The sequence below is a fragment of the Hyaena hyaena genome, unplaced genomic scaffold (assembly GCF_003009895.1).
Source record: "Hyaena hyaena isolate Hyena2069 unplaced genomic scaffold, ASM300989v1 scaffold_1853, whole genome shotgun sequence".
NCBI classification, from domain to species: Eukaryota; Metazoa; Chordata; class Mammalia; order Carnivora; family Hyaenidae; genus Hyaena; species Hyaena hyaena.
In genome coordinates, this window is record NW_024082486.1 from 31589 (window position 1) to 45292 (window position 13704).

General features: G+C 34.7%; 1 protein-coding gene across 1 annotated transcript in view; it reads left to right on the forward strand.

Annotated features, from left to right (window-relative positions):
- Nucleotides 1-1379: 1379 nt before the first annotated feature.
- LOC120226840 (cadherin-12) overlaps nt 1380-13704 on the forward strand; it is a 98424-nt gene continuing 86099 nt past the window's right edge. Inside the window, exon 1 of the mRNA XM_039225006.1 lies at nt 1380-1494. The gene's annotated coding sequence lies outside the window, so the exon portion shown is untranslated. The remainder of the gene's footprint in view (nt 1495-13704) is intronic.

Here is a 13704-nt window from a genome sequence, read left to right on the forward strand (position 1 = left end):
ATGAATCTTTAATAGAGGTCCTTAATGCCTATTTGTCAAATAATTATTAATGATGCAGCAAATATTGATAATGATGATCATGATGATGATGATGGGTGGTGAGGGATAATATGTTATCACTCTTGTCATCTCAGAAATGTTTGTGTACTTTCCTTCCAGAAGTTTCCTGGGAAACACTATTGAATTAAAACCTATAATTCATCTTTTGATATAGCTAGCTTTCACCAAAGCATTCTTAAGATAAAGCATTTGGTATCAAATGTGTGCTGAAAATTATCATTTTTAAATGTTTTGGCTATCTCAACAAACAAGGAAGAGGGGAAGAGATGTTTCATTCTTGCAAGTAAACCTTTAAGATTTAGTTTATCCCAGTTTTGTATAGCCTTAAACAAAAATTCTGAATGAATACTTGAATGGAAAAAAAAATTTTATTCAGAATTGGGTCGTTACTTTGAATGCCTCCAAGAATAGGAGCATTTTGTCCACTTTATACCTTTGGATGTACATATCACTCTTTATGCTCAGTGGAGATTTCCTTCTAACCATCACCAACATATTGATTTTATTTATATCAAACTTGATAATTTTGATTTTGCTTTGTTCTCAACTAGTACAGTAATATTGAACAAGATATTATGATATAGTCCAAAAGATCTTAGAGAAAGACTTAACTATGACTATGAATATGTAAGATGAAAATACAGAGAAAAATCTCCCCTCAAAATCTCTTAGTCCACAAGTAGTCAAAAAAGAGAATCAATACACATAATTTGGATTGTCTTTAATGTTTTCCTTGGACACCGATTTCTTAGCTTAATTCAGTCTTGAGGCCTCAAGGTGCTCCTGCAGTCTTAACTGCAATTATTTTTGGTTGCTCAATTTCTCAGATACTCTGTCCTAATTTAAAGTGTTCCTCCTGCTAGTACGTAGTTGTTGATTATAAATGGCAATACAAGTTACTTACAGCCTGTACAGTTCAGTAAGCCTTCAAACCTTTTAGCTTTTCTATTGATAACCTAATCATGAAATTAAAGCATCTATAGTAAGCAGATGAGCTAATGTAAGCAGTGTCATGTTTTTTTTGGTACACAAATCAATAAAGCTATCATGATGACTTTCAGTTCAATCATCTTGCTACTGGAAATGAACATAGCTTTTAAAATAGATTTTTCAAATATGTATCATTTGCACTAACAGCTATATTGTTGTCCACCATTTTGGTTATAGTAGTTACATCATTTCCAGTGGCAACATATATTCACAGAATCATGGAGTAATGCCAATTCCAAAGGAAAATAGAGTCCAGTAGATAAACGAGATGACCTTGAGCTCTGTAAAACAAAGATGCTAGAGTCATACTGTCTTATTTTCCAGGTGCATATGTGCTCCAGGTCAAGGCCACCGACGCAGATGACCCGACCTATGGAAACAGTGCCAGAGTCGTTTATAGCATTCTTCAGGGACAACCTTATTTCTCTATTGATCCCAAGACAGGTAAATTTTTTATTAGAGACAACATTATCACCACCCCTTTCAAATATTTAAACTTTAATTAAATCTTGGCATGGGAAGTCACCTACTCTAAAAATGCAATAAAGATTCAGTGTGTTGTACATTAAGTAAAAGAAGATAGGACCTTACCTTGCTGCCATAGAACTATTTCCTCTAGATTGAATTTTGTGTAAATATAAGCCGTCTCCGATATATGTGTCAAGTCCCAATCTCAAGATAACTATTCTCTATAAGTATTATTTTAAGTTTTCAGAAGCCTGGGCATATTTGATTTTTGATTCTTCTGGAATTAAAATAGTTATTCATTTTAAGTTTTCTTGATTGGGTTCAATTATAGTTAATTTTGGGCCTTATCAATATGTGGTAAGATCATGGAGCTTCTACTGTTATATTTGCCAGAGGTTATAGATGGTTGATTTGGATTAATAAAGACTTATGCTTCTAGCAGGGGAACAAAGACGGTTGACAAACTTGAAACACCCAGATCACTAATTCTACTGACAAATGCTTTTGAAGCTAGTCTCATTTTTGAGTCAAAACATTTTTTTTTTTTTAATGATTTCATGCGTCATTTTTTAAAAGTTATTTCTGAGAGAGAGAGAGAGAGAGACTGTGAGCAGGGGAGGGCCAGAGGGAGAGGGAGACACAGAATCTGAAGCAGGCTCCAGGCTCTGAGCTGGCTGTCAGCACAGAGCCCAATGCGGGGCTCGAACCCATGAAATGTGAGATCATGACCTGAGCCGAAGTTGGACGTTTAACCGACTGAGCCACCCAGGTGCCCCTTAAGTCAAAACATTTGAATGGAAGTTTTCAGAACCAAATATATAAGAATCTTTGGAAAGTATAGAAAGAGCAGGATATTATTCACTAAAAGATTTTGTATTCCTTTGTAAATAAAATGAAGTCCTTCTGTTCTAGAGAATTTGCTTTGTGAATGCTAAATACGTTTTTAAGGAGATCTAGCCAGGCTGAACAGTTATCAAAGTAGGTGTCCCATGTCACAGTTAAAATAGAACTGCACAATGACAGCTATTTTATGAGCACTTATGTTACATTATAATACATTGCATATTGAATTCAATATTATTTATTACATTAGGTTAAAATAATGAAATGAACTGTTAATATACTAGACTACTGGAACTTTATAAATTTGTAAATACATTTGTAAAGAGCTATATCAATTCGAAACAAATTAATTTCAGACACTCTATACGCAAAGAAGCTAAACGTTTCAAAATTAGCACTTCCCTGTAAATGTGTGCTGAAATCTGGAATACCAAATAGATATAGGTTAATTAATAATTAGCCATGTTTTAATGTCACCTAGAAACATAAAGTCAATTAAGTGGAAACAGAATCTGCAAAAACTTTCTGCAACTGAACCTGCTATTTTCTCATTTGTTTCTCTCCTCCTTAAGCCTGAGGGACAGAAATCAGCAAAATGTTAAAGGAATAAGGCAGGAGGTTGCTCCCTTTCATAAATCTAAAAAAAGAGTAGTTTGTCATAGGACAGCATCAATCTTTTGAGAAGGGAAGATCAGTGCTGAAGAGAATCTAGAAAAGTTTAAGACATAGAAACACTTTTGGTTTGGAAAAAGGGTCAGAGACCAAAAGCCAGAGGTGTCAAATATTAAGAGCGGGTGCATGATGGAAAAATTGTACCTACAATGTAAATTATTGTCAAGAAGTATGACAACGAAGGTAAGATATTTGGCAGTATCAGTGTTAAGGAAGTTTAAACTGGGAAATCATATGTATTTGTAGAAAAACAGGAAAACATTGTTGAAGAAAGAATTTGGGGAAGTTGTTCATTGAAGTTTATGATGGTATAAAATTCCAGAAGGGTGAAGAAGGTTTGGACAACAGTCTCAATATATAAACACATACTGAAGGAAAATTATCTAAAATATTATACAGCCTTTCATCAGATGTAAACATCATGGGTTATTTCTTCTTCTATGATTACCCATATTTTCCAAATTCACTATGATCGATACTCTAACTAGAAACTAGTGTGGGCAATATATGTGTCTTAGACCTCTTCAGCCTCTGAGAAGCAGTGCTGAGAGTCAGAGGGGATGGACAAAGGAGAAAAGGGTTGTAGAGATTGGTGGAGGGGAGGTTCTGTATTAGAGTAACTTAGTGGGTTGTAGTGATTAACTCTATAGATAGAGTAGGTAAGTTTATATAGTCAGAATAAGTGCAGCAGAAGAGAGATAAACTAATATTGATGAAATAACTATAGATGTAGTCAGTATCTAACTAAAAAGTAACATAATCATATAAAGATGAATTTAAGCATAGGGCATGGATTAAGAATACAAGCATTATAGTCAAATTAATACTAGACAGATAATAATTATATGACTCAAAACACATTCAGTCTCCTTGGCTCTATTTGGTCAATATCAACTTTAGATGAATTCTAAAGCTTTTAGAAAGTATTACCTTATAGGAGATTATTCATAATATGCCTTTAATAACTATGTATTTATATTTTGTATAATGCTTATTATTTAGAACTAAAGGTGAAATAATTCTGGCGTAAACAATGAAATAGATTTTTTGAAGCATTGATTTTCACTGGAGACAGAAGTCTTGATACTAACAAGGCCTCAGACCGCTAGACAGGAAAAGAGTGGATGAGGAGGCACTTCATTAATAGAATGATAACTAGTTCTTCATGCACAGAGACCATTAAGAAGACTTTTTGTCAAATTTATCACCTTGTGGTACATAAGAGTAAATCAAAAATCAAGGATAATTGCAATTTCTCAGAAATAGCCTCCATTTGTTCCAGCCATATAGCTTCCTTTTATGATTCCTTTTGCTGTTATTAAATAAAATGCATGAAAAACTAATATTATCTAAAATTGTCCACATTTGAGTATAGAATAGACTTTAAAATAATTTTTAAAGGAAGAGTCTCATCAGAAATTCTGGTGCCTAAGTATTTATAAAGAGATAAATAGAACCATTTATTATTTATTTGGAATAAGAAAATAAAAAATGTTTCCTTAGTGATATTGTTTTTTGACAAAAACTCTAAAGCATCTCTACCCAAGTGAATATAGCACGCTTACTTATAAGCAGTATATATTGATGCAAACTATGAAATAAGCTCAGAAATAATAGTTCTCTTTAAAATTGGCTAATTTGGGGGCACCTGGGTGGCTCAGTAGGTTGCACGTCCGACTTTGGCTCCGGTCATGATCTCATGGTTCATGGGTTCAAGCCTCACATCAGGCTCTGTGCTGACAGCTCAGAGCCTGGAGCCTGCTTCAGATTCTGTGTCTCCCTCTCTCTCTGCCCCTCCCCTGCTCACAGTCTGTCTGTCTCTAAAAAACAATCAATAAATATTAAAAAGTAAAGTAAAATAAAATAATAAAAATAAAGTAAAATAAAATAAAGGTTTATTTTGCAATTATTTGGCCTAACTATGAAATTCTTCACTATGAATTAAAATTTACATGTATTCATACACCTCAAATGATTATTAACTATTTTAAAAACTTCAAATGTAGAGAAATCTATAAAACATTAAATAACATTGATATTCATTGCATTTATTGTTTATGAAACATTAACATGTTTGTAATATTAGCATGTTATATTATGTTGTGTACATTTTTATATTTAATGTTTTTATACATTAGAAAAATATCTATAATCTATAAAACATTAAATATCGGCTTTATAATATTTTATCAAGGGCAGAAATCAGGATGCTAAACATTTCTACAACATTGATAATAGAATTACTTAGGAAAATAAACATTAATATAAGTGACTTCATGTCTTAATTTGCATTTCAAATTTGTTTAAAGTATTTAAATTGTTACCTAAATGATTTGAAAAACTAATCTGAGTTGAGTAACTAGTTATTGCTATTTCATGTCATGTGGTGATGGTATGTTGTATTTTTCCAAATAAGCTGAGTTCTAATTTAGAAAGCATCATTATTCACTTTGCCTCAACATTTTTTAAACCTATAAATTTAAATTTTCTATTGTGATAAAATATACATAACATAAAATTTACCATGTGAACTGTTTTAGGGTACAGTTGAGTGGCAGTAAGAATATCCACACTGTTGTGCAACCATCACTACATCCATTTCCAGAACTTTTCCATCAATCTCTTATAGTTTATGTGCATTGTCAGAAACAATGTATCTTTATAAGTTTGTATGTTATGTATTTATATGTTCATTCATAGAATCCATATGAAAATAATTGAGTGAGTCTTAGAGTTGAACCCATGGGCTATGTATTTTTTCCCTTTTATTCACCATTCTGATATTTCATGCTTTGTGATTCTGCCCTAGCCTCTGTTTAGGGAAATCTGATAAGTGTTGCTGAGAGATTTGACATTTCTCAAGACTTTTATTCTTTGAGTCTATCACCTTTTATTCAGTAATTGTACTCTGCAAGCCTATATGTCCTAAGTCAAACCTCCTCACATATTCTGACTGATATTTATTTTTTCAGGTCTTTAAAAATATGTTGGTGTTTTAAAGCACCATAGTATAATCAAAGCATGGGTTAGATTATATTTTGAGCTAATTCTTGATACCAGTATATAAATATTTACAGTGTTTCATGGTTTGAAATGCCTTTGATATTTATTCAGAGTAAAGTCTTTAAGGATTCAGACACCTCAGCCCTGACGTGCCTGATGAAAGAAAGATAGAGTATATCCTTTCTTCAAGGGCAAATAAGAGTATTTACCTACACAAAGTCATCATGCCTTTAATACGTTTTTGCATTAAGATGAAGTCTAATTATAGACCTAGAGAGCAAGAAAAGCAATAGGTGCTGATAGATATAAGGGAGAAAAAATGTGTCATGGAAATAGACAATTATCAAGCAAATACGTCACATATTACCTATTCTGGAATATTTTGCATATGAGTAGTAAAACTACACGTCTAACAATGCGCCTCAGTGAATGGTTCCCTTGTATTCTGCGTCATCTCGCTTCCCAAGAGCTCTATGTGAACTCCACTTGCCTTATTTAAGAAATCATGGGTTGAACACATCAGTGAGTAAAACTAAGATGTTTGGCCTTGAAAGGAAAATACTCCAGGGACATGTGATACATGCCTTTAGAAAGTTGTAGAGCTGTTATGCAGGAGGGTAACAGGCTATGTTCTGTACTGCTTGAGAGGAAACGGGCTATCAATGGCTGGTATGAGTTACAGGAAGAAAGAATTTTGGTTTGATTTCATATGCATAAAAAAATGTTAATACTTGTCTGTCAATAAGAAGAATGTCTCTTGAGATCATGGGTTTCCCATCACTGGACGTGTTAAAATAAATAATGAGCAATGAGCTGCCGATGCTGGAGTTGACTATTTATTCATGTCATGCATGTTGATGTATAACCAAAAGCTTCACAGGTGTTTTGATATCAGGAGACCAAGATGAATCAAGTAGAACCTCAAATGAATCCTCATCTCCTGGGCAAGGTCATCAGGTCCTCATACAATTCATTTCGATATTGTAGGATAAAATTCTCCAATCCATAGTATTATTGCTGGACACTGGTATAGACTGAGAGTCAACTTCCTGAGGAAAGAGGCCATGGGAAGTGACGTCCGATTCCTAAACAATTGTTAAGTTGTGCTATTGGTGGTAAGATGGTCTCTAAATTTTCTTCCTACTGAAACTTACCTCATGACTCTACTTGAGCTCAAAATACATTATTCAATTATTGGCAACTTTTTTTTAGATCATACACCTTATCTGTGTAGTGATAGATACAACATTCTTGTTAATATTTTTAAAGATTGCTCTAGCTTTTAAAACCCCATTTCACATTTTAGGCTAATTTAAGACTGTAATGAAAAGAAACTCAGTAACTTTTAATATAGACTGCTGCAAAAACAGGTCTGGGACACTGTTTTTAAATACAAGTTAGCTATGGAATTGAAAAGAGAAATTTTACAATTCTCACTGCTAAAGTTAAGGTTCCCATTTTTTAACTATAATTATTTTCTTCTATTCTACCATCTATTAGCAATTCCTTTTTTTTTTTAATATTTTTATTTATTTCTAGGAGAGAGAGAGAGACAGCGTGAGCAGGGGAAGGTCAGAGAGAAAGGGAGACACAGACTCCGAAATAGGCTCCAGACTCTGAGCTGGCAGTCAGCACAGAGCCCGACGTGGGGCTCGAACCCTCAAACCGCGAGATCATGACCTAAGCGAAAGTCGGACGCTCAGCCGACTAAGCCACCCAGGCGCCCCAGCAATTCCTAAAAGACTGAGCATTAAAATATATTTGCTACTACTTCCCCCAAATTCACATGTTAAAAGGTTAATCAGGATATGGCCAACACTGTGTTCTCCAAAGAGATATCATTTTCAGGTGTAAAAAATAACATTTAATCAGATTCTTTTTTCATACCAGCTATAATAAACATAGATCTATACTAACTACACCTCTCATTCAGAATTCCATCATGAATATTCCCATGCTCAACCATCAATAATGACCAAGATTACTAAGTTATTGAAGAATGTATGGTAATTTTTCATGTGTTACCTAAGCTTATTATTATATGTTAATTAATGTATTTTATTAATATTTTGTGTGCCCACCATATGTTTCACATTGATCTAGACCTAGGTATCCTACAGTGAAGTAAAAATAGAATAAAGACAAAACTCCCACATTCAGGAATATACATTTTATTAGGGAAAACACAAAAACACAGTAAGTTAGAAAAAATATGTTTGGAATAGCAGTAAAGCATAAGTTGAAAATGATAAAGTAGAGAAAGAGCATAGAAGATCCTGGGGAGAGTTATGTGTGGTATGCCGAGTAGTGATCTGCCAAGCATGTCTGTGTCCTAATCCCTGGGATCTGTGACTATGTTATGTTATATAATGAAGAGTAATTAAAGTTGCAGATGGAATTAAGTTTGGTTGCTCATCTGCAGATAAGGTGGAGAGATTATTCTGTATTGTCTATGTGGACCCAATTTAATTACATGTGTTATTAAAAGCATAAAAAGGGGGTGGGCAAGTTAAAGTCCAAGAAATATTTAAAGATGCCTTACAAGTGGAGAAAGAAAGCCAGAAGGCAGGGAAGTAAGACATCTTTCAGAAGATACAAAGCTTTTAGAAAGAAATGCATCGTGCTCACACCCTTGATTTTGGTCACCAAGACTCATGTTAGACTTTGTAAGATAATAAGTTTGTGCTATTTTTAGGGCACTTAGTCCGTGGCAATTTATTACAAAAGCATTAGGAAACTAAACAGTATAGAATTTTAGATAGAATGGCAAGCAAAGTCCATGAGGATGGCTTTGAGAAAAGATATGAAGGAAGTAGAGGAACTGCTCATGAGTAAACCACAGGAAGAATATTCCCCAGAGACGGAAGACAGTGTGCAAAGCTCTAGTGACCAAAGAAGAGAGTTGTGGAAGAGAAGATCAGAGAGTTAAGTGGAAAGCTGGATATCACATGAAGTTTTCACTCTGAATGACTTAACGTTCAGAGGATATGGGCAGACTTGTGTGGTTCATGCTCTGACCTCACCACCATGACTTCTCTTTAAAGACAGAATAAACGACCCAGGGCTTCTTTGGACTCTAATCCTCAGTAAGTGTAAAATTGAACCGTTCATCCATTGTTCCTCTTTCTCTCTCTATTGTCTCAAAATAATAATTAACATTTTCCAGCTTTTTGGGATATAATTGATGTATAACTTTGTATAAATTTAAGATACAGTGTGTTGATTTGATATACTTACATATTGCCGAATGATCACCACTATGGTGTTGGGCAACACCTCCATCATGCCTCATAGTTACCATTCCTTTTCTGCAGTGAGAACTTTTAAGAGCCAGTCTCTTTGCAACTTTCAAGTATGTAATATAGTATTATTAACTATGATCACCAGGCTGTACATGAGATACCCAGAGGGATCCATCTCATAACTGGAAATTTGTGCCTTTGACAAACGTCTCCACTCCACAGTTCCTGGTAGCCACCATTTTACTTTGTTTAGATGAGTTCAGCTGTTTTAGATCCTACCTATAAATAATATCTTAGAACATTTCTCTTTCCCTGCCTGGCTTATTTTACTTAGCCTAATGCCCTCAATGTTCATCCATGCTTTCACTCTCCTGACTAAATAATATTCCTGTGTGTGTGTGTGTGTGTGTGTGTGTGTGTGTGTGTGTGTGATATCTTCTTTATCCAATCATCTGTTAATGGATGTTTAGGTTGTTGTATCTTGGCTTTTTGTGAATAATGCTACAGTGACCATGAAGGCACCAATACTTCTTTGAGATCCTGTTTTCATTTTCTCCTGATATATACACAAGGTGGTATCATTGGATTATCTGGTAGTTCTATTTTTAATTGTTTGAGGAACCTTTACACAGTTTTCCACAGTAGCTGCACTAATTTACATCCCCAGTGTTCTCTTTCCTCCACACCCTGCCAACACTGGTTACCTCTTGTCTTTTTGAGGACAGCCATTCTAACAAGTGTGAGGAGATAATCCTTTGATTTTCATTTCTCTGATGATTATTGATGTTGAGCACATTTGCATGTCCTTGTTGGACATTTGTTTAACTTCTTTGGAGAATGTTGAGTTCCTCTCCCCATTTTCACATCAGCTTGTTTGCTTTTTGTTACTGAGTTGTATGAATTATTTTATATTTTGTATATTAACCCCTTATCAGATAGGTGATTGGCCAGTATTTTCTCCCATTGCATAGATTGCCCTTTCATTTTGTTGATAGTGTCTTTGCTGTGCAGCAATTTTTTAGCTTGATCCCGCTTGTTGAGCTAAGATGCTTTCCAGTGGGCTTATTTGTCTTCGAAGCCATCATGTTATTTGGTTTCCCCTCTGTGGTTTTATTTTACCCTGTCCTTCCCCCATAGCAGCCTAACTGCAGCCACATAGACTCTTCTGTATGCTTTGAGGGAACATGCCTGCTTCTACAAAGTACTTTCCTGCTTCCCTCCCTGGGATGCTCCTTCTTGTGTCCTTTCCCAGGTCTGCCTCCTCCATTTCTCTGAGTTTGCAACTCTAAAGTCTTTTTTCAGAGAGAACTTTTCCGACACCACTTTCAAAAGCACTTGATTTCATTTTCCTCATAACATGAATCACCATCTGAAATTAACTTAATTATGTAAGTGTTTCTCTATGGTCTCCTCAGCATCACATAAACATACACCCATTAAGTGTACATTCTATGAAAGAACCTTTTACAGAGACTGCCTCAATTATTATTCAAGATGGAAGCAAAGGACACCCAGTTGGGTAATTTGAGATTAGTTTAATAAAAAGACTCTTTTGGAAAGTGCAAGCAGACTGAAGGGACACCAGTAGGGATGGGGCAGTGTCTGGAGAAAGCATAACAGGTGGCTGTGGTCAGTCACCACACTAGGGCTGAAAGAATACTGGGCTTTGGGGACACATGCAGCTGTGTGATGAGGGGCCATAGCAGGAGATGATGTGGGATGTCCGGGTATCCATGCAAAGAAAAGCCCAACCTCATTCTCCTTATACCATCCAATCCCTTGCCAGTTGGCCTAATAGAACCTAAAGCTGGAGAGCAGAGAGAAGTCTAGAAAGGTGTGTAAAGTTGATCTAGAGGGGCTAGTGGAAAAATGTTCACCATTTTCCTGTTAAACTTGATAACAGGACTGAATGAAACATACATTTTCGCACAAACGGTGACTGAATCAGGTGTCCCATGTCTCAGTCCTGCAGTGCCATCCTCAATTCAAGATATAGCTCATGTAAAGCCATCTACTGGATTATCATATGCAGTATTTTATGATTCTTCATGTAAAGTATTGCATTATTTCATCTCAAAATGCTGTCAGAATATTTAACCCATTTTCTGCAAAATAAGCTGAGACTTGTTGAGGTTAAGGGGCCCGCATACAACATGAGGGTCCTGGCAGAGGATAAATATGTTCCTTGGCAGACTACTTACTTTGATACATTATTTTAAGTTTGTAACTCTTTCAACCATATATCTATATTCATATTGGCAGAAATAAAATCCCACTATTTTTCTCCTTCTTGTATTTAATTTGTCACGATTATGTATGCTGGGAAGTCCATCAAGTACAAGACATTTAAATCGTACCAAAACTCAATGTATACTTGCCTATCCACCTTTTTCTAATAAATAGGATTTGCTTCAGAATTCTAGCTAATTAATTAAATTTTGCGGTATTACTACTGTGGAATATTTATTCTATCCTGCAAAATGCATTTTTTAGGCTTCAGTTATAATCATACAAAGCTGTAACTTTATATACAAATACTAAAAAATAGAGATGAGCACATGAACTTAAAACCTGAAATAACAGAATGCAGCATTTCCGTTTGCTGGTTACATTCTACTATAGAAGCACTTAACATCATTCCTTGGCAAAGTTCCTCCTTGCTTAAGATCATACAATCCATTTTTGTCTTTTTGGCTTTAAACATTAGGCCTTTGGTAAATAATGAGTGGTCCATAAAAAGAGTAACTTCTTGGAATGGAGACTATTTTCCACCAGGCTTTTTCAATAGACCACAGTGCTTTAAGATTCTCTTCTCTCATTTGAATCTTGTCGTCTGACTGATTTCCCAGATTCACTCTGAAAAAATTCTACAAATGCCGTATTTTATTTTTCTGAAACAGTGGTTCTTAAATGGAAATGGTGGTGGGGATCATGGTCATCAGTGATTTTCTGTGGAACTACATATGCAATCCTTTCCTCTCTCCAAATTCTATAGTTCAGCAGCACTATAGTAAAGGAAGAGAGCTTAGCAACTGAAAGGTCACCTATCAGACACAGGATGAAGCAAGAAGGCAGGGCAGTTTGATGTCTGGATGATAACTGTAGCAAATTACCAGAAAACAAACAAACAAACAAACCTAGGTATACCAGAAAACAATCAAACAAACCTAGTCTTAAATAAGTGTGAAAATACTTATTTGCTCTCTTTTTCATAGCATCTTAATGTATATATATATAACATATATAATATAAAGTATAAAATTTATATGTATATGTTTCATATTAGAAATGAATCAAGTAAAGTAAAAATTATGTATAAATATGTGTAATTATGTATATATATATATACATGTGTATATACATGTGTGTATATATGTGTGTGTGTGTGTGTGTGTGTGTGTGTGTGTAAATTTTATATCATAAATGAACTGACTGAGAAGAGATCTGGTCAAAAACAAGACAATACAGCATGCCTATGAATTAAACCTAGGCATTTATCTATAAAATATAAACATTATAACACAGACAGAAGTCATGTAACTTAAGGCATGTGGGACCAGTCCCCTGAGATGGCAGAGATGAAGAATCTTAGTTAAGAGGCTTGGAAATTACACATCAAGAGTCTGAACTGAAGATAGAAAACACAGAATGAAATAATAGAGTGTCGGTACCCATGCCTGAATAAACAGTAGTAACCAAAAAAAGGAACTTGTTTGTTTTGTAAACATTGCCTGCCAAGGATCAGAAGAAATCTTAGTCTGTAGTTCAGTCTAAATTAGCAATAGAATAGCATTTTGTAAGTCAATAGTGGAAAGTACAGATTAAATGTGGATGTATATTCAGATTATGATCTGGATGCTATACTTCGTGTTGGTGCTTGATATTATACTGATTATTCATATATGCCACTTTATTTAAGAAACAGCATTATCAAAGACACACAGATTTAAGACCAATGCTCTGTAATCTCTCCCTAAAACCATTGGGTATAGGTTGGAATTTGGTATTAAATTTATTCATAATTTTACTCGCAACAAATCCAGAAGGTTTTAGTTATTTTACTATGAATAAATATAAATATAAATTAGTTCTATACTTGGACAGAAGGGGAGAAAATGAGTAGGATGTGTAAATATGCATATATATACTGCATAATTCACAATTGTAAACTTAATTTTTTATATATCCATTCATTCATTCATTCATCCATTCAGCCAGTCATTCAACTAGTCACTTGTTTGACACATTCTTATTGAGCTCCTTCTAAGCAACAGACACTGGAATAACTCGGTGACAAGGGAGAGAAGGTCCCTGCAGTGGCGAAGCTTAATGAGATCTAAGTGAAAAATCTGTGGTGAAAATAATTAAGAGGAATCCTAAGAGATGGAAAATACATGGGAGGGGATATTTTGTGTGTTTAAAAAGT